General features: G+C 38.9%; 1 protein-coding gene across 2 annotated transcripts in view; it reads left to right on the forward strand.

Annotated features, from left to right (window-relative positions):
* The window catches only part of PEX2 (peroxisomal biogenesis factor 2), a 67,599-nt gene that overhangs the window by 15,904 nt on the left and 24,717 nt on the right, over window positions 1-26,978 (forward strand). For both annotated transcript variants that reach the window (XR_011493110.1, XR_011493111.1), the window contains one exon: window positions 198-13,630. The gene's annotated coding sequence lies outside the window, so the exon portion shown is untranslated. The remainder of the gene's footprint in view (window positions 1-197; window positions 13,631-26,978) is intronic.

Consider the following 26,978-nt stretch of genomic DNA (forward strand, 5'->3'; position numbering starts at 1 on the left):
AAGAGCCCCCCTTGCTGCAGAGACCCAGGCCTGCTGGCCATGTTACTGTGACAGCCCCAGACTTCCATCCTGCCTCCCTGTGCGCTGCTGGGAGACTTGCTTTAACACTTGTGCTCCTGTTCCCACTCCCAGCAGCCTCAGGGCTCAAGGTTGAGGATAATTGGGTCATTTAGCTATAGGATATGTTTCCATTTTAGCCTCAAGAACCTACCCATCAGCTGTGAGTGACCCTTCTGGGAAAATAAGAACTCAGTCCTGACTGAGGTGGAGGAGGCAGAAATTCCTTTCTGGAGAGAAAAAAGCCACTTCACCAGCCATGGCACTTCGTGGCCAGCCAGGAACAATCCTGAGGTAAACAGCCTTCCCTGGAGGAGTGGGAGACCTAAGCAGGGGAGCATTACTGCTATGAGCATCCTTTGGACTCAGCACAACCAAAATGAGTGTTATAATGTCTAGCTTTGCTGGCTATTAACAACAACAGGGAATACCCCCAGAAAAGCTATCAGAAATAAGGGGGAAAAAACAGCTCTTAAAGAGCCCATGCCCAAATTCACTCATTTTGGAAAGCAAGCTAAAATCATCAAAAAGAAAGGTGCAGAGACCTTTGGTGAAAAGAGACTCACCTGATAGGCGCTAGCTGCATCTCAGTGAGAGATGAAACCTCTCCAGGGACTGAGACAATGGCAGCAGCTGTTATTGTGACCTGGTACAGGTGTGCTGACACAGAACCCGGCAGACGCCATTGGAATTTTTCCCCTGGTTTGTTAGCCCAGGGTCTGCCCCCACCCCCACTAGAGTACTGATTTAATCCAGCTCAGCCAGGGCAGGCAGCCTGCCCTATGGACTGACCCCACCCATCAGCAAGCCCTTGGGCAACTTGTGGGCGTGCATAGACTGAATGCCTGAATCATCTGCAGCCCAATGAGTGGGTCTGCCTCTGAATGGCAGGCCGTGCATGAGGAGCGGATGGAGTATGTGGGGCATTGGTAGAGTATGTGCGGCCTCTGCAGTGGAGTGACTAGGTCCACTTCGTGGGGTCAGACCCGCTCACAAGGTGGGACTGTGTTGATGTGTGTGGCCCTGTGGGCAGTGGGACTTGTCAGCTGCAGAAGACACGTGATTCTCAAACAGCCACATAGGGCATCAGCCCCACATTCCAAAGCCTAAAACAACAGGGTGCTTCTGTGCTTGGGACCAGCCCTAATCAGCTGCAATCCTGAGAGAGCTGATAACAGCTTTGCAGGCTGGAGGCCTACAGCAAGTGTGAGCCCCTGAGCCTAGCAACCAGCAACACTGGGGGCCAACTCACTTAACAGAAAAACTGCAACAGGAGTGTGATAATAGGCCTTGCAGCCAACTATACTGGGGCTTCCTATGCTGATAAAGTGACTGAAGGGTCCATAGCAGCCACTCACAGCTGAGAATTGCAAACAGCCAGCCAGGGGGACAGCCTGGCCTCCCTGGGCATCTGCCGTAAGAGCAACCCTGACCCAACATAAGGACACATGTAGCCCATACAGGGGTCACTCCTTAGAATATTTGGAACTTGTGACAAGAGGGAAGCACACTGCTGGCCTTCATAAGGCATCTCTTACATAAGGCCACCTTTCCAAGATCAGAATATGTAGCTGACCCACCTAATACATAGATATAAGTGCAGAGGAAGAAGCAAAATGAGGAGGCAAAGGAATACATTCCAAGTAAGGGAACAGGACAAAACTCCAGAAAAAGAACTAAATGAAACAGAAATAAGCAACAATAAACTCTGACAAAGTGTTAAAACAAGAAGTCATAGGGATGCTCACTGATGTTGGGAGAAGAATGGATGAACTCAGTGAGAACATCAACAAATAGTTGGAAAATATAAAAAAGAACCAATCAGAAGTGAAGAATACAATACTGGAAATAAAAAATTCGCTAGAGGCATTCAACAGCAAAGTAGATGATATATAAGAATGGATCAGCAAGCTAGACGAAAGACTAGAAGAAATCACCCAAGCTGAACAAATAAAAGAAAAAAGAACTGGAAAGAATGAGGACAGTTTGAGGGACCTCAGGGACAACATCAAGTGCACTAACATTCATATTATAGGTGATCCAGAAGGAGAAGAGAGAGACAAAGGGGCAGAGAATCTATTTGAAGAAGTAATAGCTGAAAGCTTTCCTAACCTAAGGAAGGAAACAGACATCCAGGTATTGGAAGCACAGAGAGCACCAAACAAAATAAACCCAAAAAGGCCCACACAAGACACATTTTAATGAAAATTAAAATGCTGCAAGAGAAAGGCAAGTGACATAAAAAATAAACCGCATAAGACTGTCAGCTGACTTCTCAGCAGAAACCTTACAGGCTAGAAGAGAGTGGCATGACTTATTTAGAGTGCTGAAAGGAAAAAACGTACAGCCAAGAATACTCTACCCAGCAGGTTATCATCCAGAATGGAAGGAGAAATAAAGAGTTTCCCAGAGAAGCAAAAATTAAAGGAGTTTATCACCAGGAAACCAGTTTTACAAGAAATGCTAAAGGGACTTATTTAAGTTGGAAAGAGAAGACCACAAATAGGAATAAGAAAATTATCAAAATAAAAAAGGCAATAAAGTCACTGGTAAAGGCAAAAATACTGTAAAGATAGCAGATCAACCACCTATGAAGATAATATGAAGGTCAAAAGAAAAAAGTGCTAAAATTACCTATTTCACTGATTAGAGGATAACAGATACATAAAAACACACACAAAACAGGATAGATATGATATAAAAACATAAAAAGTGGAAGGATGGCAGTAAAAGAGTAGTGCTTTTAGAAACAAACTAAAGAGGCCGTCAACTTAATATAGATTGCTATACACAAAGGTCGTTCTATATGAACCTCATGGTAATCACAAGCCGGAAACCTATAATAAACACACAAAAAAATCAAGAGAAAGGAACCCAAACATAATACTAAAGAAAGCCATCAAACCGCAAGGGAAGAGAACTAGAGAAGAAGAAAGTAACAGAGAAAAAGTACTAAAACACCAAGGAAAAAGGTGACAAAATGGCAATAAGTACATACTTATATCAATAGCTATGTTAAAAATGTCGACTAAATATTCCAATCAAAAGGCATAGGGTGGCTGAGTGGATAAAAAAACAAGAGCCATATATATGCTGAGAACAAGAGACACACTTCAGACCTAAAGATACTCATAAACTGAAAGTGAAGGGATGGAAAAAGATATTCCATGCAAAAGGCAAAGAAAAGAGAGCTAAGGTAGCAATATTTATATCAGACAAAATAGACTTTAAAACAAATACTGTAACAAGAGACAAAGAAGGGGACTACTGTAACAAGAGACAAAGAAGGGGACTACATAACGATAAAGGGAACAAAATAACAAAAGGATATAACACTTGTAAATATCTATGCACCCAACATAGGAACACCTAAATATGTAAAGCAATTATTAACAGACATAAAGGGAGAAATAGACAGTAACATAATAATAGTAGAGGACTTTAACACTCCACTTACACCATTGGATAGACCATCCAAACAGAAGATCAATAAGAAAGCATTGGCCTTAAATGACCCATTAGACCAGATGAACAGAGCAGATATATACAGAACATGCCATCCAAAACTGAGAGTACACATTCTTTTCAAATGCTCATGGAACATTTTCTAAGACTGGTTACATATTAGGCCACAAAACAAGTCTCAATAAATTTAAGAAGATTGAAATAACACCAAGGATCTTTTCTGGCCACAAGGGTGTGCAACTAGAAATCAACTACAGGAAGAAAATCAGAAAAGCCACAAATAAGTGGAAATTAAACAAAATGCTACTGAACAACAATTGGGTCAATGAAGAAATTAAAGGAGAAATAAGAAGTTACCTAGAGACAAATGAAAATGAAAATATGACTTGCCAAAATTTATGGGATACAGCAAAAGCAGTTCCAAAAGGGAAGTTGATAGCAATACAGGCCTACCTCAACAAACAAGAAAAATCTCAAATAAACAATCTAACTGTTCACCTAAAGGAACTGGAAAAATAAGAACAAAGCCCAAAATCAACGGTAGGAAGGAAATAATAAAAATCAGAGCAGAGGGCTGGCCCCGTGGCACAGCACTTAAGTTCGCATGTTCTGCTTCAGCGGCCCAAGGTGCTCCAGTTCAGATCCCAGATGTGGACCTACACACTGTGTGTGAAGCCATGCTGTGGGAGGCATTCCACATATAAAGTAGAGGAAGGTGGGCATGGATGTTAGCTCAGGGCCAGTATTCCTCAGCAAAAAGGAGGAGGATTGGCGGCAGATGTTAGCTCAGGGCTAATCTTCCTCAAAAGAAAGAAAATCAGAGCAGAAATAAATGAAGTACAGACTAAAAGAAATAGAAAAAACAATGGAACCAAGAGTTGATTCTTTGAAAATTAAACAAAATTGACAAAACTTTAGCTAGACTCGCCGGGAAAAAAAAAGAGAAAGCTCAAATAAATAAAATCAGAAATAAAAGAGGAGAAATTATAATGGACACCTCACAAATACAAAAGATTATAAGAGAATACTATGAAAAGCTATACACCAACAAATTGGATAATCTAGAAGAAATGGATAAATTCTTAGAATCATACAAGCTTTCAAAACTCAATCAAGAAGAAATAGAGAATTTGAATAGACCAATTACCAGTAAGGAGATCAAAACAGTAATCAAAAACCTACCAAAAAATAAAAGTCCAGGCCCAGACAGCTTCTCTGGTGAATTCTACCAAACATTCAGAGAAGACTTAATACCTATCCTTCTCAAACTCTTCCAAAAAATTGAAGAGGAGGGGAGGCTTCCTAACTCCTTCTACAAGGACAACACTACCCTCATACCAAAACCAGACAAGGACAACACAAAAAAAGAAAATTACAGGCCAATATCACTGATGAACATCGATGGAAAAGTCCTCAACAAAATACTAGAAAATTGAATACAACAATACATTATAATGATCATACATCATGATCAAGTGGGATTTATTCCAAGGGTGCAGGGATGGCTCAACATCCATAAATCAATCAACATGATACGCCACATTAACAAAATGAATAAAAATCACGTGATCCTCTCACTACATGCAGAGAAAGCATTTGACAAGATACAGCATCCATTTATGATAAAATCTCTGAATAAAATGGGCATAGAAGGAAAGTACTTCACCATAATAAAGGCCATATATGACAAACCCACAGCTCATATCATTCTGAATGGAGAAAAACTGAAAGCTATCCTTCTAAGGACGGGAACCAGACAAGGATGCCCACTTTCACCAGTCTTACAGTATTAGAAGTCTTAGCCAGAGCAATCAGGCAAGAAAAAGAAATAAAGAGATCCAAATTGGAAAGAAAGAAGTGAAACTGTCTCTATTTGCAGATGACATGATTTTATATATAGAAAACCCTAAAGAATCCACCAAAAAGCTTTTAGAAATAATAAATGAATACAGTCAAGTTGCAGGATACAAAATCAACATACAAAAGTCAGTTGTGTTTTTATACACTAACAATGAAGTAGCAGAAAGAGAAATTAAAAATACAATTGCAACAAAATATAAAACTATAATGAAAGTAGAATATTAAATTAAGTAGAATATGATCTCAACTATGAGATAAACAGGTACATATATATCTTACGTACATGTCCAGGTAATTCAATTTTATTTTCTTCTTTGTATTATTCTTTATGTCCCAAATTTTCTACAATGAATATGTAATACTTTTTAATTTAATTAGACCAACACAAGTTATTTTTATTTTTTCTTTAAAATCTCATGGCCAATTTTGTTTCAATTCAAAGGTAAAACATCTGTAGAGCTAGTAAACAAGTCTTTTAAATATGTGAATCTAGGAGACATAAGATCCTAAAAGCCTCAGAGTACCCATTTTTGCATTACAGTAAATTAATCCTGCCTTTAATTATAGCAAAGCGACTGTTGAAAAAGTCTGAATTATTTCATACATTTTAAATTACATATTAAATCTCTGACTCCATATAGTATATACATATTTTTAACCACTTAGAAGTATGAAGGCACCAAAAAGGTAAAAAGTTCCCATTCCCTTTTCCAAAGTATTTGTGTGGTGTTTGTAAATAAATGGACAGTAATTGTAAATGAATGTAGTTTCATTGCTTTAAGATGTCTAGAACTAGTACACCAGATCAAAATAATTGACACGAATATATCATCAATTCTCCTAAGCCTGTAAAATGACCATATTTCCTCAACTAAGAATCGAGACACAGGGTCTGACCCAGGATTTTGTATTCCTTCTAGACATGGACACAAAAATGCTGACATTTGTGAGGCATTTTTATGGTGTGGTTGCCAATAAGACGTGATGCAAACTTGAACTTCAGCTGAGAGTTTATCTAAATAGTCACAGTTATGAATTAGCAGAGCCAGAGGCCTTACCGTAGCTCTGCGAGGTGTCCAGGAGGGTCCCCTGGCAAACACAGCTCACAAAGGACTCAGGAAATAGCATCCTCTCCTGACAGCATCTGTTCTTGTAAATCCACATCAATTTGTAGGCGTACCTTTTTAATCAACAAAATTGCAAAATACTGCAGTTGTTTTCTATGAATGGAAATTATGGTTAATTCCTTTAGAAATGCTTAGCTCCAGACCAAACACAAAGGGCAGATAAGTTCTTTGATGGCAAGGGTCCCCATCCAATAGTGCGTGCAGTATTTCCTAGTGCCCTGTTTCAAACCTACTAGAATATTCTTCAGTTTCATTTGGATGACCCTCTTTCTCCAACAGCAAAGCAGACTGAGCTCGGCAAGGACAGAGGCTGTAGCTTTCTCATTTTTTTGTGACACTAGGGCCAAAAATAGTGACTGGTATGATACAGATGCTAAGTATATGTTTGAAGAAGGCAAGAGAGTTTGGGTTTGATCGTGAAGCCCCTCACAAATGTTGAGCAGACCAACCGATGGTGTTAGTGTGGGAAGATTTCTACATGCATTTCTGTAACATCGTAGAGAGGCAGCGGCTCGAGTTCGTCTTTGTAGTATATCTTAGGAGTGCCATTTTTAATTTAAAATGTTCTGTGGCTTTCTTGCTTTGAGGGAGAACACAGTTGGAATTCAGGAGCACAATAAGAGAATTAATAACTTTTCCTTGAAAATACATGCAATTTTGGAGCTGTCAATTTCAGCTATGTCTCTTTAAATACTTTTTCTTCCAGAATCCAACTGGGTAGATGAGATTTTTTTTTTAATTCCATTATAGAAGTAATAGCCCTGTTTTGGTGTTTTGTAAGCAGATAATATTCTGCTAGTGACTGTCTTTGCAGTAATGCATTGCTCTGAATTCTGAATTCTATTATTTTACATCTACAGCAGCTTAAAGTGTATTTTTTATAAACAGCAAACTTCACCTCATAAAAATTCATTACATAAGGGCATAAACAAGTGCTTTTCCTTCTAGTCATTGGCAGTAAGTGATTCATCAGTTTTCCACAGAAAACCAATTTCATTGCAGATGTTCTGTAATTTCCAATCTCCCTGAATTGTGGAACCATATCACACAATCCCAATGCCAGGAAGGTAAGGATTTTTTTTAAGGTCTTTGCTTAGTCTCTTTAATAGAATTGAATATCCTTTGCTGTCTCATCAGTTTTGTTTTAAAAAATTAAGTAATTGGTCTCCTATTCTTTTCTGCATATGTTGATTCCACACATGGATGGATAACTAGTAGAAAATTCAAAACCCACTGGTTAATTGATGTCTGAAAACAATAACATTGGCTCCTTTTCTTGAAATCAAATTAGAAATATTAAGAGAAACAAAATTTTTCGACATCTAAATCTTTTTTCCTCAATAATGTTTGCTTTCATGCTTTTCGACCCCACACTGATGGAGGAGTGTAGGGGCCTGTGGAAAACTGAGCAAATGTTCACCTTTCTACCAGCAATAGAACTCCTGAGAGTGATCTTTGGGAAAATTACCTCCACCAATGTTTGAGTTTAGTTTTGTCTAGTGTTTCAAAGTTGACAAATGGAAAACGGGCATTCAAGTATAAAATGTGGAGTTAAGAGGGAAGAAATGCCTGCAGATTCAGTGATGGTTGAAGGCCAGATAGGATAAATGAAAATTTCTCAGAAATGCTTACAAGGAAAAGGTTAAATGTCTCCTAAAAGCCTTAGGAAATTAAAGCCCAGTCTTTTACAAGACACCTCAATCTGTGGATTGAGATGTTGAATCAAAAGCATGATAATTAAATTTACTAATAATACAAAGTTATGAGGTATTGCAAGGGTGAAGTGACAGATTTTCAAGATAACCAATTAGATTCTGAAGCTGGTCCTTATTTACCCCTCTGCCCTCCACTGCAGCTCTGGTTACCCACATATTTCCTTTAATGAGTTACATAAGGAAGGCCCATGGACTTGTCTCAGCAGGACCATTCCTATGCAGAGGCCTCCAAGTGTTTTGCGAAGTATGAATATCTGCCCATGCGTCTGCTGTGGTGCCTGGAATTCCATCATTGATGGATGATGTCTAAGGGCATGTCCAAGGATATGTCTCTAGGGGCAGGGCATTATCTCTAATATGCTAAATCACATGGAATGTGCTGCACCTCTAGTGGCTTTCTTGCTGGCCCCATGCAGAGACTAGCGGTGGCCAGAGAGAGGGAAAAGTTGGCCCCTAGATATACATCCGTTAACTGTGGAGCCACCAATCCAAACCTACTCTATCTCCTCATTCCCTGCACCCCCGTTATTGTATGTTGTCTCTTTTTACTTACTGTCCTTCAAGTACGTTTAAACCGGCTTCTTTATACAAAGTGAAATTTGAAGTCACAGGAATGATTAAACATAGCCTCCCTCTCTGTTCAATTCAGACAGATGATTATTGAACACTTTCTTCAGGATATTAAACACTAAGAATCCAAAGATACATTAGACGCCAGAGTCTACCAAAGTAGAAGATGATGAAAGTAAATAGACAAAGGGCTTGGAGAGTATAGAGAAACAAGTCATTTATTCCATCAGGGACCTATAGAAGGCTTCCCAGGAAAGGTGACATTTGGGTTCAGTTTTGATAGGTGTATAAGACATCTTCAGGTGAAACAAGAGAAGGACATTGAAATGAGAGAAAAAAAAAATACTCTTGAGATTTGACACATGAGCCCTTAACACCCAAGTTCAGATGAGTAGTCATTCAATAGATCATCATCAAGGACCTAGAAGGTACCAGACACTGTGCTAGGTGAGGACTGAGGATGAAAAGACAGATGAAAACAGGACATGTTTTCTGCCCAGAAGGAGCTCACAGTTTTCCTGAAAGCTAGTTGTCACTGTAGAAAATAGCGTCCAGTCAGAGCAAGAGTTTGTACATGAGCAGGGTGAGGACAAGTTCATAACACAAGGCATCATTTAGAGAAGAATGCGCAGGTGGGTAATCTCAAGTGGGACTCACGTTTTCCAGGGCCAGCAGGGAGGGTTAAGGATGCCTCGGAAGACACAGGGCAGCAAAACGAGAGGAGCTTGGTGGAAGGAGACAGATCGAGTAACGAACAAAGTTTGGGTGAAACAACCCAGAAGTTCTTAGCTCTACTCAGTGGTCAGTACTCTTCTAGAATTTTTTTATTCATTGAGAAAAATGTTACATAGGCCACACCTCACAAAAGAGGCAACTAAGTAATTTACCCAAGGTCACAGTGCAAGTGAGACGTGACCTAAGATCTTTCCGACTCAAAATCCACCCTCTTTGTACAATACCAAACTACCTTTCAATTTTAATTCACAATTTCTTTCAGAGCCCATTGTTCAGCTAGGTTGTCCACACCCTCTGCATTACATTAATCTCACCAAAAATCAGAACTATATCAGAAAAAAAGGGTTACTCAGATGGAACTACCCTTTAGAGTATTGGCCATAATAGAGCAGATGTGGGTTAGAATATCCCACTTGGGTAGCTAAAACTATAATTGAGAAATAGGGAAGATGCAATGTATTCTTGAGACACTTGGTTATTTGAGATGAAAAGTCAATGTCAAGGATTTCTTTTGACCCAAGAAATGGAGATGATGATTCAGGAAGAGAGGGAGGATATTACTGTTTTCTCAGAACTCAGCATCGAGTCTGGCCCATGGTGGTACTCAACAATTATTAATTGAATGGATGTCAAGGGAAAGGTAAAACATCAAAGATGCTCATTTGAACCTACGTATTATCAAGGTTATTCTCTGGTGGTGCTGTTGTTAATAATCATACCAAATATTGTTGGGAGTATAGAGATATCAGCATCTTCTTATATTACTGTAGATGTATAAATTGTTTGGAGAATAGATTGGTTATATTTATCTAAAACTTTAAAATATGCCTCCGTTTTCACAAGAAATTATAATTCTATAATTTAATACTACTGATATATGCAGAGATGTTCATCCCTATTTACTATGGTAAAAATTAGCAACAACCAAAAATCTCCAACAGGAAATAGGTTAAATAAATCATACTGTAAAAGAATATTTAATAACATGATAAGATTTTCATTAAATATTCTAAAATAAAAATTGAAAATATTATAAACAGAATGTGCAATATTATTATATTTTCCTAAAAACAGAGAATTTGTGTGTATATATTTACATGTGTCCACAACAAAGGACCAGAGGAATTTGTAGCAAAATGTTGATAACAGCCATCTCTGGGAAATTTGAGTAGTTTTTATTTCTTCTATGTGATTTTCTGCATTTTTCCAAATTTTCTACACTAAATATATATTTCTTTCTTTAAAAAAAAACCTCAAGCAACAAAATCAGAAAATTATTTTCAAATTATATGAAAGATAAAGGGTTATTGTCCTTAATCCCCACCCTTCTCCCCAAAAAAGAATGAGTAAAAAGACATGAAAAGACGGTTCTCAGAGAAGCAAATAATAATGGCTAATAAACTTATAAAACTATGTTCGACTTGGCCATCAATCAAAGAACTGCTAATTAGAATAACACTGCACTATATGAATGTGAATATTCATTATTGGTGAGGGTCCAGTAACAATATATTTGAGGAAAGCAGCTTGCCAGTATGAGTGAAGAACCTTGAATAACTCATAGCTTTTGACCCAAGAATTCCGCTTCTTGGAATCTATCACAGGAAGCAGTCCGAAATGGGGGACAATGATTGATGTGCAAGTATGTACATCACAAGGTTGTGTGTACTCCTAGGATTCATGAATATATATATTCGAGGAATTACTGGAATAAACCTTAGGGAAGTGTATGTTGACTCGCTTGAGATGTTTTGACTGGGGCCTAAAGAGAGGGGGAGAATTTATGCCCTGGGGCCAAGACAGAGATGATGGAGAAAATGGCATAGTGTCTTGCTATATGTCCTGCTCACCTCGTGGAATAAGTATGACCCTGTGCGTTAGTCAAGATTCTCCAGAGAAATAGAACCAATAGGATTTGTATGTGTATACAGACAGAAAGAGATTTATTATAAAATGGAATTGGCTTGCATGATTTTAGAGGCTGGAAAATCCAAAACCTGCAGAGTAAGCCAGGAGGCTAGAGACCCAGGAGAGCCAATGCTGCAGTTCCAGTCTGAAGGCCAGAAAGCTGGAGAATTCTCTGTTGCTCCTGGGAGGCTGCTCTTTTTGCTCTATTCAGACCTTCAACTGATCAGATGAGACCCACCCACGTTAGGGAGAGCAGTCTGCTTTCCTCGAAGTCCACCAAGTTAAATGTTAATCTCAGCCAAAACACCCTCACAGAAACACCAGGATAACGTTTGACCAAATATCTGGGTACCCTGTGGTACCAGCCAAGTGGACACATAAAATTAACCAACTCATTCTGTCTCTGATGGAGGGACTGCCCGTGGAAGATAAAAGAAATGTTCTCAGGAAGATTCCTTTAGACACAGGCGGAAGCAATGTTACTCTGGGGCCCGAGGGACAAAATTTGACCAGAGTGGAGAAAGAGGCTTTCTGGAAAACATAGCAATGATCTGATGTGATGAATAACTAACAAGTCAGCACCGTTTGGATACCTCAAGCGTTTGCTGCTCTAGGAACTGGCAAACAAGGCCCCATCTTCAAGTGGAAATTTGTTACACAGTAATAGGTAACGAATACAGTAATACCTTACAATACTGAATCTGCTTTTAGCCTATACTCATGCCAAATGTCAATAAACTATGAAAGATTGCCACGTTAGGCAGAGTAAATATTATTTTGATTTTTCCTCTTCATGTTGACATAAAGTACTTTTAATTAAGTAACAATGATAGCATCCTAAATTTCAGTAATAGTTGGTGTACCATAAAAATGCACATTTCTAATCACTCAATAAAGCTACTTGAATTGAGATATTGTTTTAGTTTGTTAGTTAATTAGCTTGTTGGATCAAGCCAACAACAATGATTGATGGGAAAAAAGGGATTGGGTGGTTGTTGCTGCCACCGCTGCTGTTTACATCTTAAATGCCTGTCGCACAGAAGGCATTCTATGAATGAATATTGATGAATGGATTTCCCATAAATGAAATGCGAATCTATTTTTTCAAATGATGAGGTGTTTGTGTTTCACTGAGTTCATGGGTTTACTATGCCACTGATCTTTTGAATGTCTATTTTCCTCTATTTCTTATCATTTGAATTACACTGCTGTCATTAGGAATAGGTTTTGGTATACATAATTGCTACACCCATTGTTCTACTTTGTTAAAAACATTGACTCCTAGACACAGATCTGTTGAGCCTGTTTCCGGTCTCCAATGAGGACCATGAGTTGGAAGGTAGAGTGTGTTCCGAGACGTGCAGCAACCTTCTGAACCAGGAAACCAGATTTCTATCTTCCTGCCCTCCTATTTATCCTTTCAAGGGAGAGAAGCAACATTAGCTGTGTAACTAACCTGCTGGCTCAGGTTCCTCTTTGTCCTTCTTAGTGAGCTGTTTTCTTTTTTGCATTTTATTTCTACATTCTGAAGTATTTATTTCTACATGCTGAAGTATTTGAAAAAACTTTGATTTTTATCAACTTACATTTTTTTCCAAAAAAAGGTTATTTTCTTTAAAATAGTTGGCCAATTAATTTAATATTAAATGAAAACAAGATCTTTGATATTTATTGTTCTTACTTTCTTATTTCAGTGAAATATAGATACTTCATACCTGGACCTTTGTTTACAAAGTCAGGTCATACTGAAGACCCTCCTTTTGAAATAAAATTGATGTCCTAGATATAAAGTGTATCAAATCAAAGCAATTGAATTCAGAAGCACAAAACAAACACTAGCCAGCCAATTACGTACATTAGAAAATCTGGGGAATGCAGACATAGAATCTAGCCAAAGACAAGTCAGGATTTCATCTACAACCACTACTACTAGAATAATTAATTCAAGTAGGACTTTTAGCCCAAAGTTGATCTAGTACCTACAGTAAAATGATAGTCAACTATAGCAAACATTATACAGCTATGCAAATATTAAATCTTAAGGATTTGGGGGTGTCTTCTATTTTTTTCCCCAAATCTTTGTATTTCAGGAAACATTCCTCTTACAGGAACCAAACCAAGTTCAGCCTCTTCAACTCCAGCCATGGTCAGCTCTGCTGTGGTCAGAGATTTACTAGTCACAGCACTCATTTGGTAAGTGACCATCAAATTACAGGCTTGAAAGAATTTTTTGAAGAATTCCTTTACAAAATCTTTATCAATTAGGTATGCAGACTCCATTTTACCACTTCCAATGACTGAATTTATTGTCTCCCGAGAAAGTCAGTCATACTTTTGAGCAGTTTTATTTACTTAAAACGTTTACCTGCCGTTTCAAAATAGTTGTCTGTTGGTCATAATTCTGCCCTGTAAAGCCACAGGAAAAGTCTAATCTTCCTTCCCCCAGAGAATCCTTTATCCACTTAAAGTACAAACGAAACATGGCTGTCTTAGGTTTTTCTCATCTAGTCAAATGCCTATGGGGCTGTGTATACTCTCCCTCCAGGACCAACAGCCACAATGCAAATGGAAGCTGGGTCAAAGGAGTGGATGGGAGCCGGAATGCAGGCCACTCTCTACAGGCTACAGTAGCCACCCATAGGAGGGAGATGTCTTATATAATTTTTACGAAGTCATCTCATCAGGTCCACTTACCAACCTTTCCACCCGTAGGACTTAGTTTATCTGGAGAAGTCGCCTTCTTATTCAGACACAGACGTTATGTAGGTTAGAGGGATCTGTGCTCCTTACATGACATGACGTCAAATCTCCCCTCTGTGGCCCCTTCCTAAATTTTTCTGTAGCTATCACTGTGCCTACATCACTAGCTTCTCAAAGATGGATTTTTCTGAATCTACTTTTTCTTCTTAAAAGTTACATATGGATATGCAATGAATTATATTTTAACACCATCTTTATTATTCCACAATTTAGTTCATCAATAGCTCTTGTCTAATTACTGCAAAATTGAACTCTTTGACCTGGTTTTCAAAGACTATCATAAATTGGGTCTGACTTGAAAATTTAATGCATTTGGTTCAAAACTGAACTGATTATCGTTATCTCCAAACCCACTTCTTTACCACATTTTGTAAATTGCGTTACCATCTATCCAGTCACCATAGAGGAAACTTGGGATCACGTCTTGATTTCTGCTTCTCCTTCGCTCTCCCACTGAGGTCGTCCCCTGGGCCTGGTAGTTCTACATCTGCACTGTCTTGCATGTCCTTTCTACTCACTACTCTCCATTTCCACTTTCCTGTCTGAGTTTCGATTGTCATCTCTGACTTCTTTGTCTCCAGTCCAGCCATCCAATCCATCTTGTACAATCAGGTTTGCTATCTAAATTTCAAGATAACTGGGCCTCTGCAATGCTTTAAAGCCTCTTTGATGGTTTTCCTTGTATGTAAAAGGGAAAATATCTAATTCATATGGCATGGCATTCAAGAGTCTTTTGATTCTGTCCCGTTTGCTCTCCACAATGGGAACACCATCGACTCCCATAGATGTATACTTCAGAGGATTCCCGCTCATTTAGAACTCTGGTGCTTCCTACTTCTTCCCGAATGTGAGCCCCCATCATGGCTATGATAACCTAATTATCTTTGTTTCTAGTTCATGCCAGTTATCAGTGGCCTTAAACAATAATCATGCTTCATAATCAAGATAGAAACTACTAGTAGGGATTAATTTATTAAACTAGAAAAAGTCCCCTCAGAATGGCACTTTAAATTTTACCGTGATTTCTGTCTTTTTTTCTGTCTTTAAATGGCTGACATAAGTGTACCAATTCTGTTCTTAGTAGACCCTGCCTTGTTATAAATGACAACATCATGGTTGAGTATTAATTATTTGTACCTTTGCTTGTTACCTAGCACTTTGTGATTTTTATATACTTTCTTACTGCAAGAATATTTCTCCTCCTGTTCTGCAAATCCACAGAATATAGAATCCACATAAAAGCATAACCACATGCTTTTAACTATGTTGGCAAAACATTTACCAATCATTTTTCCTCCCAACTAAGTAACATCAGAAGATTTTAACCTGTAAAGAAGTTAGATTGGAATCTGTTTTAACTTTACTCCTAATATGTTATGTTAAAATATTAAGATACTGTAATGAAAAAATTTTAAAAATAAAAGTTCTTATCAACAGAAAGCTTAACTGGCTCCTTGTCATCCCAACCTTCTTGATAGTTCAAGTAGAGACAAAGCAGACAAAAAAAAAAACTCCTTAGAATTTAAAATAATTTAAACCCACAGATAGAAGGGGGACTGAGTCAGATATAAACCTGGGATACAGGAGGGTATCCAGATTTCCTAGTTTTTCAGGAGTGATATAGATCTGATGTCTCTAAGCCCAACGCCCTCTTGCTTGACCAATATATTACTTAAAAATAAATAAAGAATCAAAACCAACCAAAAGGGAGGGAGGATGCTACGCTGACATCATTCTTCTCTTTGAGAGCAGTTTCAAAGTTTCGTGAAGTAGTTTCATGGTTGGGGGTGAGCACAGGAGGAAAGGTTTTGCTACACAGTGACACATGTCTAGACAGTGAACATACTTTCTTAGAGCTTAAGTATTTGAGTTAGTTACAAAGTCCACACCTAAATGGCTTTGCAGTTTTCCTGGAGGATTCCAGCCTCAAGAAGGAAGAGCAGCTGGGCAGGTGATAGGTCCTGGGGATGTGCCCCAGCCAGACTGCTCCAGGAAGTCGTGGATAGGAAGTGAGAGGTTGGGAACTCTAGACTGAAGAAGACAGTGTGTGAAAATGAAACCCAGTAAGGCAGTCTGAGCCATCACAGATCAAGAAGGAAAAAAACCACAATCATTTCAAAATTGGTATCTCATTTCCTTTGTCCTTTCTATGGAGTGTGTCATTAATATTTATGATGTTTTAATAATATTTGCCTCATTTTGAAAAAGACAAGTCTCTAGAGTTGGTTTCCGTTGTTACCAATCGATGAGAAGACTGGGGTAGCATTTTAGTTCCCAAAGAAGACAATGGAACCACCTAATTGTGATTAGTCTGAACCGTAGCCTCAAAGTCTCTAAGAATGGGATCCAATCCATCTGTTTTAATGGCTGGCATTCCATTACCTTATCTGAACTCTAGCATTCTTCAAACTACAGATCAGGACCCATTAGGGGTCATTAAAACAGTTTAATAGGTTGAGACTAGAATTTTTGAAAACTAAAATAAAGTAGAATTAAGCAGAACAGAAAACAAATTTCCTCACACATGGAAAGGGTAATGTATTAGTCTGGATAAGCTAACCTATACTTGTTATCTAAGTGCCTTTAACACAATAAAACATTTCCTTTGCACTCATGCAAAGCCAGTTCAGGTTAGGTAAGCCGCCTCTATCTTACGATTCAGAATGTGTAACGGGTGGTCTCCAAGTCAGGGTGCCTCCCGCGGCAGTGAGGAGAGAGTGTCAGGGCCACACAAGATATATTTAAGGGTCAGGCTTGGAAGTGGCTTGTGTCACATCTGCCCACATCCCATGGGCCAGCCTTTGGTCATGTGGCCCCAGTCTAACTTTAAGAAAGGTTATACAACACGTCCTCTTGTGCACAAAGGAGAGAAAGTGGAAATGAAATTTCTAATACAGCACGCCATTTACAGCCACTCTTTATTGAGTTCAACATTTATGAGCTTCTGTAGGATGTCCTTTAGATATTTTAACAAACACCTCACCTTTCCTGGAATAGTAAACATCAAATTTTATTTTCTTTTTCTGAAAAGAAGGTACTTTCTGTCATTATTGGACCAAAAACAGAGGTTCATCTTTATGTATTTTGATTTTCCTATCAAGTTAATTACACAGACGTGTATTGAGCATCCAGTAGTGTATCAGGCCCCAAAGATGAATGTGACAGTAGTTCTTCCCATTTCTGTATGGTCTGTTTCCATATCAGCATCATTTCTTCAGCCATGTGCTCCTCTTGAGCTCCATCACAAGGCCTCAGATAGCCACACTTAGAGATTGTCTTCTGCCCTAAAAATAATTGGAAATATGCAAAATTTCCTAGTCTGAGGAAAAAGTTACCTTATTATAAAGAATTTCAATTCTGGTGAAGAATTACTGGTGGGCTAGACTCCTTGCTTGAGCTTCTGATTCCTTTTGCTGAGCCACTCTCTATGGCTTCTGTGTCCATGTCCCTTAGTCTTTATAGTATTGGTGCCTGCCACTGACTAGAAGCTGCTATGGACTGGATTGTGTCCTCTCCCCCCATTTCATATGTTAAAGCCCTAACCCCCATTGTGACTATATTTGGAGACAGGGATTTTAGGAGTAATGAAGGTTAAATGAGGTCATAAGGCTAGGGTCCTGATTCATAGGACTGGTGGCCTTATAAGAAGAGAAGAGACACCAAAGAGTTCTCTCTCTCAGCACACACACACACACACACACACACACACACACACACACGGAGGAAAGACCATGCGAGCACCCAGGGAGAAGGCAGCAGTCTGCAAGCCAGGAAGAGGGCTCTCACCAGAACCTGACCATGCTGGCACCCTGATCTGACTCTCAGCCTCCAGAACTGTAAGAAAATAGATTTCTGTCATTTAAGCCACCCAGTCTATGGTATTTTGTTATGGCAGCCCTAGTAGACTAAGACAGGTGCCTACCTTGGATCACCAATTATGGTACGTAAAGTGTCAAGGGCAGGTTCCCCTCACTTTCCAAGCTGAGTTCATTGCTCCCGTCTTTCTGTCATTAGAGGACCTTGCATACACACTGCGTACATCACACTCTATCGTCGTTACTTGTGTACACGTTCTCTCATCTACAAAAATGTAAGTTCCTGCAGGGGAGAGATCAGTGCAAAGATAAGGCCTAATGGTGGGTACACCTGAAATAAGAGGCAAGCATTATTATCTCCATTTTGCAAATGAGAAAGCAGGCTCTGATATGACTCTGAGGTCATACTGTGAGTAATCAGTGGAATTAAGATTTGAACCAATGTATGTCGATCTCCAAGGCGCATTTTCTTTTAATATTAGGTTGTAAACTTTCTCTCTTCCCTTTCCCCCATCTTGCCAATATTTTGGACTTGGTTCCAGAACACTAGCTCAGCTTCACCACTGAAGTACTTACTTCTCTGCTTTTTTACCATCTCTGCCCCTTCAATCCCGTCAGCTTTCTTTGTCCTAGGTCTTTAACTCATCGTCAACTACATTATTGGAGCTGACACCTTGATTAAACAATGCAATATTGTAGCATTGAATGCCTCTATTTTTAATTATTTAACAATAATTTCCTTAGTGTGCTAGTTATTATAACATAGCTAATGAATCAATTTAATTAGATATAAACAAATTTATTCTGTTTTCTTTTAGAAACTATAATCCGATTCTTTTCTTCATCATATTTATTGCTACAAAGTAATGAGCTAAGTCTTTTGTTAAATTGCTTAAATTCATTGGGTTTCTGTTATCAGGTACAGATATGTTTGCTGTCACAAGTCTTTAATTACTTTTCCCACTCATAGTAGTCACTCACAAGTAATATATGATATGAATTTCTTAAAGTATTGCAAAACAAAGAAGAGCAAAACATCAGGCTCCTTAAAAGCCTGATCATCATATTTTGATGATTCAGACAATGAACAGCAATGTAATAGATTAATAAACTTAAGAGTAATTCATATTCATTCCCTGACGTAATTGGCTTCACTAAGGAAAGCATGATGCCATTCTAAGGCTGAAAGAAGCCCTTGTAACTGAAGGCTTAAATATGCCACTTCAAACAAGTGCTTTATCTAAATTTGATTGACTGTCCTCAAAACATATGGCCTTAAAATATTCATGAGTCACTTTTGGTCTAATGCAACCCACAGCAAGCCATATTAGCTGTAAAAAGTACATTAAAAATAATTCTAGTAATAACCCATAGTATTATTTTCAAGAGAAGTCTTTTCCTGATCACTGATAATGTTGTTTGTCTTACTCTTTGAGTTAGTATCTTTATTTATTAAAAGATCTCTAAGTTTTAGCTCAAAGATCTTCTCACCACAGTGTTCCAAATAAGTTAATAGCCTGTTGTAAGAACCATGGGAACTAGACAGTATAAATTGAAGCCACCATTCCAATTAATCTTTGCTCAAATCTAGCTTTTAGTTTTTTTCCAGATGCTGGGATTAGGGGTTTCATGGAGAAAAAAGTCAAAATCCCAAAATTGCCAACTGCCCTGCTAAACGTACTCACTGTATTTGGATATGCCAAAAGAGTCCCATGGTTTCAGATCAGCTCCTAATGCAGTATAATATTAAATGAATGACAGCCTAGATCCATTGATTCTGGTGTTTTAAAAAAAAGTTAAAAGAATGAATATAAAGGGACTGGCATTGTTATTGACTTCTATTTATTTTTATAAGGGTTGTTAGTCCTAGGCCAGTTGCCCCAAAATTGCTCAGCAAGGTCTTAGGTGGCTTTCTGTTCAACCTGTGTGTTCCCATGGAATGCAATCTAATTGCAAATATTGCCTACCCATGAATCATGTAAACCTCACTCCATGGAAGGCCACATGTAAGCTTCCTCCACTAGGAATGCATTCACTCCAATTATCTGTTAGTCTAGGTTATTCGCACTGCTACCCTCATCCAGTCATTCAAACACATCTTTTGCGTGTCTACCAGATGGCTGCTATGTCCGGCATGGGAGAAACAGGTGAGAAAACATAGTTCCCACCCTCAATAGGCACACAGGATGGCGAACAGTTATTCAATGTGTCAGGAATTATTGTGTTTTAATCCTTACAACAACTGCCTGGTAGGGTAGGTGTCACCATCCGCATTTACAGATGGGGACAACAGCAAAAATAAAGCTGAGCCTCAGAAGGTTAGGTATCAGGTGCAAGGTCTCAGAGTTAATATGTTATAGAATGTCATTCACACCAAAGATAGATCCATCCAGTCCCCAAACCTATGGTCCTTTTCTTATGTTCTGCTTTCCTTTATCAGTTTAAATGTACAAAAATTTGCTGAATTTATTTTGTTTGTAAGTCTTCCTGAAACCATCCTTATTCATTATTCTTAAAAATTGGCATTTTACTATCTAGTATGCTGAATCTTTAATACATTTGATTCTTTAGCAGGAATAATACTATTTAAAAATATTTTAGGCACTAAAATACCATACAGAGTCTTGTGCCATAAATATGTTTTTACTTCCCCCACATGCAGAGAGAATAGGTCCACAGAGACCACTCCAGAATGAGCCCCATTCTTCAGACCAGTCATGGGGATGAAACAGCTGGGATTAGAAAGAGAGCGTGGTCATGAAGAAGCGTGGCCTGAAGAAGAGCCAAAAAAGACTCTTAGTCATTCTAGAATTTGAGGAGTGATTTTTAACACGCCAGGAAGAAGTGAGTCAATAAGGAAGAATGTAAATCAAAAGGGTACAAGTAAAAGGAAAAACACAGTCACTATTATGTAAATTGGAGGATCTGCTTTTGCCAAGAGGAAATTCTGGGAAAGCTCTCTCCTGCACATCAGCAAATTGCAGGCAAGTTCCCATTTGTTTTCATCCCTCTGTCAGGAGCAATTTTCCCAGACCAGTGGGGCATGGAGGACCAGAATGGGTTGGAACTCATCTTTGCTATGAAATTACTAAAGGGGCAAAGAGGCAGGGATTTTTTTTTTCTTCTTTTTCTTGAGCAATTTTCAAGACTGCCGAAAGAGTTGGAGTATACTCTGGGATAAGACTAACTCTTTTCTACACCATTTCTAAATTAAATAGTAGACTGGAAGCCAAGACATCAATTGTTTTTGATTTTGTCAATCTCCTATGACAATGGAAATTAGTTGCATTTTATTTTCAAAAAATGTTTTTCTTTAATTACAAAAAGTAATGGTTTGTGGGGTTTTTTTATATATAATGCATACAATTTGATATCTTTTACCTCTACGTAACTATCCATCTAAATATTTTCAATATTTTCCCAAAAATCTCCATTCTTTTGTCAGAAAATTACTTTAAAGTCTCAATTTATTTTTGTTATGGCCCCTGTATTCATTTTTTATTGCTGCTGTAACAAATCACCACAAACTTAGTGGTCTTAAGCAACACAAATTTATTGTCTCACTGTCCTCTAGGTCATGAGTGCAGTAGGAGTCTCACCAGGGCAAAATCAACCTGCTGGCAGACTCTATTCCCAGCTCGAGACTCTAGGGAGAATCCGTGTCTTGCTCATTCAGGTATAGACAGAATGCAGTATTACACAGCTTGCAGGACTGTGATCTCTGCTTCATTGCTGACTGTCAGCTGGCGGGTGGGGGGCCTTAGCTCCTAGAGAAGACCTCTCTCCAGTGCTTGCACATGGCCCCTTAGGTCCAAGAACCAGCAGTGAGGTGTCGGATCCTTCTCACACTGCCATCTCTCTCTGGCCACAGCCAGAAAATGTTCTCAGCTTTTAAGGCCCCATGTGATTAGATTGGGTCCACTGAGGTAATCCTAAATAATTTCCCTATTTTAAGATTGTTAAGCTTACTCACATCCACAAAGTGCTTTCTGGTTTGTAAGGTAATATATTCACAGTTTCTGGGGGTTAGGATGTGGACATCTTTGGGGCGCCATTATTCTGCCTACCACAGCTCCTCCACTGTAAATGAAAACTAGATTCCTTCAGATCAGCCAGCTTTCCCAGTAACTTAAAAGTTAGGATGATCCATTGCCTGAAATTTGTAATATTTCAAACCCAGAAGATACGGTACAGATGCACCTCCTTCCCTTTCTCACTGCCACTTCGTCATCTCTGCTCGCCCACTATCGTTTAATGTTTCTTCTCGCTTTTTTTGCCTATATGATTCTGTTCCTATTCTTACCGTCATGATTTTGCTTAACTTCAGGATGTTGCCCTTCATGTTTGGAGTTCTGGAAACCTGCACCGGATTTTCTCTAGACCCACCCTTCATCATTCCTGTAGACCACCCACCCAATGCTCAGTTATCATCGTTCCTGGACTAAAACCAACACATTTTACCCCCATTCAATTTTAACTGAGTCGCACTTTAGCACCTGCAGTATTTAGAATTCTTTAATCTTTAAATATTGAATTCTAAATTCCTTTTCTCTGACCCTTACTGTTGAGTTTCCACTGTCGGTACTGCACAACCACCAAATCCACTCTTTAATTCCATCCCACCTTCCCCGTCCAATTCCTCTCTACTCTGATCATTCATTTATATCAGACTCATTAATTTTTATCAGACCAACTGCATTCATTAATTTATCGATCGAGTATTTATTTAAAACCTGTTTTCTGCTAGACACTGTGTTAGTCAATGCAGATTTTACAGAGAGACTTTCCAGTTGTTCCTGATCTCACTGAGTTTGCAATCTGGGTTCACTCTCTTGCTACCCAGTCCAATTCCTGTGACAAGTTTCACCTGTTCATTCACAAGTGTTCAAAACTTTCTTAACTACTTAACTGTGTCCTAATTTCACTGTACGATCAGTTCCCCAACTATAGGTTCTGTGCTTGTCTAAATCGTTTAATTAGGCAAAACAATAAACATTAGATGGTGGAATAAATAAACATGAGCAAACCCTAAAATCCACTTTCTCTTTTTGAATTCCCTGACTTTCTGAAGGATGCTCTCAAGAAGGAGAGATGAGACTAAACCTGATTTGTTTGATGATAGGTACATATATCAGCCTTTGCTAGGCCAATTCCGCTCACTAATTCATTTAAATTAGTTAACTTACTTCTCTCTTTTTTTTTTTTACAGTGATTATTGCAAAATTTTTCTTCTTTTCTTAAGTCACCCACATATCCCTACTGACAACCTGTGCTATACATCGCACACAAAAAATAAGATCACCAATTGCAAACTCTTAATTTTTCCCATTTATTTCCTTCCAAATTTACTAATAACGACAGCCCCCACTTTCTAGGCTGACTCTGCCACCCACTTTAACCCACTTTATGGCCACTACTACTTCCCAAGTGTCTTGAAACTTGCTCCATCAATTATCTACCCTCTCCTTCATCTTCCATGCCTTCTACACCATGGGCCAGAAGTCTAATTGTCTCCTATCCTAATGAAAACTTTCCCATTCATTTCTTTTCTTCACTACTAAATTTTTCAGGAAAATGTTCATTACTTATGAACTTTACTTTCTCATATCTCCTTTCCTTCTTAATCCCTTGCGATCTTATGACTGCCCATAAAATATCATTGCAACAATTATTTAAAAGGTCATTTAGAATCTGTTGGTCACTTCTCAGTTCTCATCCAGCTTGACCTCTCTATAAAAAGACACTATTAATAATCCTGCTATTTTTGAAACCCTTCCTTGGCCTCATGACAATGTTCTACCTTTCTGACTGCTTATCTGAGCAGCCTTCTCCATTTATGACTGCTCCAGCTAAGTCTCATTCACTGACTACTTTCTTTCTGCCTATCTCACGTCCAATCCTCCATAATGTCTTCTCAGTCTGTGCTTGGTGCAGAGGAGACTTCCTCCGTATCTATGGTGTCATTGCTGGTTATTTGCGACTCTGTATCTCCACTCCTGATAACAGATGCCCCATATTGGATCTTGAAGCAAGCCTTCTCTCATCCTTTTTGCAGAGCTGAGTTAGAGTTCAAATGAAAGCTGGCACATCATCTTTCTAAATATTTTAAAATTATGAGTCAAGCTAACAAGCTGCTAGATAAAATATAACTGGCTCTTCTATTCTGAAAGATACTCCTCTATAACAACCTGGAAGGCCAGCCCCAAATTTTAACTTCTTAGATTTCTGGGAATTCCTCCCAAGAACATGACAGAAAGGAAGAACCATTCCTGACCTGTCACCTCTTCTTTTCTGTTTCACCTCCTGGCTCTAGCTAACATCACGTGGGGCCCCATGTGTAGGCGTGGGGACCCCCATACCTCAGGCGCAGGTCGTGACCATACCCTTGTAAACAGCTGTCCTTTGATCATCTCTTGGGCCTAAGGGAGGCACATCAGAGGATGAACCCAATGAAGAGGTCTGCACCAAGTCCAATCCCAGCAGTAGACATGAGCCCATTTGCTCATGGTGTCTAGGGTCTCAAGAACCCAGAGTTGATGTATTAATGCACAGTGGACTCAAGGGCACATCCATTTTCGACCTGTGGATTCCTCATCTAGGAGGAAGCATATCCAGCCCAGGGACAGAGTAAAGTCCTCTAAATCATGGGTTCCAGAGAAAGGATTCCTGTGCCAGGGCCTAAGGGCAGGACTGCAATTATTACTTGCCAATCGTCTCCATAATAATATTATACAGGTTTATCCAATTTTCATTTTTATTAGTCTGAACTTATCTCACCACGATTATTCTTCCTGTTCCTGGTCCCCTCCATGGTCATATATATATACATATATATATATATATACATATATATATATATATATATATATATATATCTCACATCTGCCTAGTCACACAGGCCAGAAAAATTAAAGTCATCTTCAATTTCATCACATTTCTTCTCCTCTCATTCAAAAGGAGACCTTCCTTCGATGGTCACCCAGCACTACTGCTTCATTCTCTGAAATGTATTTAGCCCTTTTCTTTTTTCCATTCCAGAGAATGCTTCATTCTCTGAAATGTATTTAGCCCTTTTCTTTTTTCCAATTCCAATTGCCCTAGCTGAGACATCCGTTCTCTTTCCTGAGTAGCCTCTCAACCAGTTATTCTCTTCCCAATCTCCTGACTCTCTAGTCCATCCTTCAAATTCAGCTCATCTTTCAACAGGTCAGAGAATGACACACCCCTTCTCCAAATCTTCATTGCTTTCTCACGGCCTACTCAATAAAATTCTTAGTATGTCATTAGATGTCCTTTACGTAATACCTCACACAGTCCTACTCTGGCCACACTAACCAACTTATCATGCCAACAACATCGAAAAACTTTTATGCTCTCTTGCTTTTCAAAACTTATCTCCCCTTCTTTCCGCTGATTTTCAGTCTATTCTATTCAGCTCAAAAGCCATCACCACAAGAAAGCTATCTTGAGAATACTTACGAAGTTAAATCAGCTCTTCCTCTACTTTTAACTCATCTTGATAACTCCTCTATCATTCATTCATCCTTTCCTCCATTCCTCCATCCATCCATTCATTCAACAAACGTTTATTGAAAACCTATTATGAACCAGGCACTCTGCTCAGTCCTGTGTGAGTTTCTGCTCTCATGGAGCTTAGATTAGTGGGGGAGACAGATATTAATCAAAAATCACCTTAAAATATAAGGATAAGCTGACAAGAACTAAGAAATGAGCTCTGTGAGAAAGGAAATTGTTTTGTGAAAATGTTTAACTACTTTTTCATGAGTTATTGAGATGAACTTTCCTGAGGAATTGACAGGTAAACTGACATCTGTAGATGAAGAGGAGAGAAGAAGCCTCCTAGGTAGAGGAGACTGAGAATGCAAAAGCTTCCTGGTGGGAGGGACCTTGGCTCATTTAAGGAACTAAAAGAAAGTCAGAGAGCAGAAAGGTAGGGTTGAATGACATGTGAGAGGATCTCTCGTGATAGGGAGTGTCCAGATTTTGTCTTTATTCTGAGAGAAATGGAAAACTTCTGATGAGTTTTATGCAGGGGAGTTGACACAGTTTTGTAAAGAACTTTCTGGTTGTAACATGGGAAATTATTGAGGATAACAAAAGTGGATACAGATTAACCAGTTATAAGACTATTGCAGCAATTCAGGTGTGAATTAGTGGCTTGGGTTATGGTGGTATTGGTACCGACCCTGATATCAGTTTCCCTACATTAAACCCAGCATACGTGGGGTTAAAACCAAAACACTCGTTCCCTGCTTACTCTCTGGCTTCCTGGCTCCAGAATCCACTGTCCTCCATGGAGACAGACACCGCCAAGGACAGGCACTTGGTTTCATTATCTCCTCCCCACACAGAGATACAGGCTGGTGAAAAAGCTGCTGATCAGCAAGGTCATGGGCTCTCTCCTCTCTGCAAGTAGTCTCAAGGCCAAAGACAGGCTGGTGGGAAAGCTCTGACCAGCAAGGCCATATGCTCCCCTTCACATACCTAAAACCCCAAATAAAACCCTTCCTTTTTGCTTTTCGGGGAGTTTGGGATTTCAGCATCAGCTGCCCTCTCTCCTTGACTAGTGCTGTGCAATAATAAAATTCCTGCTTTTATACCCAGTGACAAAGATTGTCTTGCTGCACAACAGGTTGAACGAAATCGCGTCAGGTTCCGTATCATTATCATTGGTGATAAGGAGAAGTGTACGCATTTGAGAAATACTTAGATCATGAAATCATCTAGACTTAGTGATGGTTTGACATGGAGGGTGAGAGAGAGGTGATGTCAATGTTTCAGGATTGTGCATAATGAGTGGTGGTGCCATCCACCGAGACAGAGAACACTGGAAGAAGATCAAGTCTGTGGAAGAAGATCCTTTCAGTTTAGGGAAACTTCTGTGTAAAGTACACTTAAGATAAAAAGAGAAGTCTGTGTTTGATGTCAGTTTGAGATTAGAGGTC

This window comes from Equus asinus, chromosome 12 (assembly GCF_041296235.1).
Source record: "Equus asinus isolate D_3611 breed Donkey chromosome 12, EquAss-T2T_v2, whole genome shotgun sequence".
Taxonomy (NCBI): Eukaryota; Metazoa; Chordata; class Mammalia; order Perissodactyla; family Equidae; genus Equus; species Equus asinus.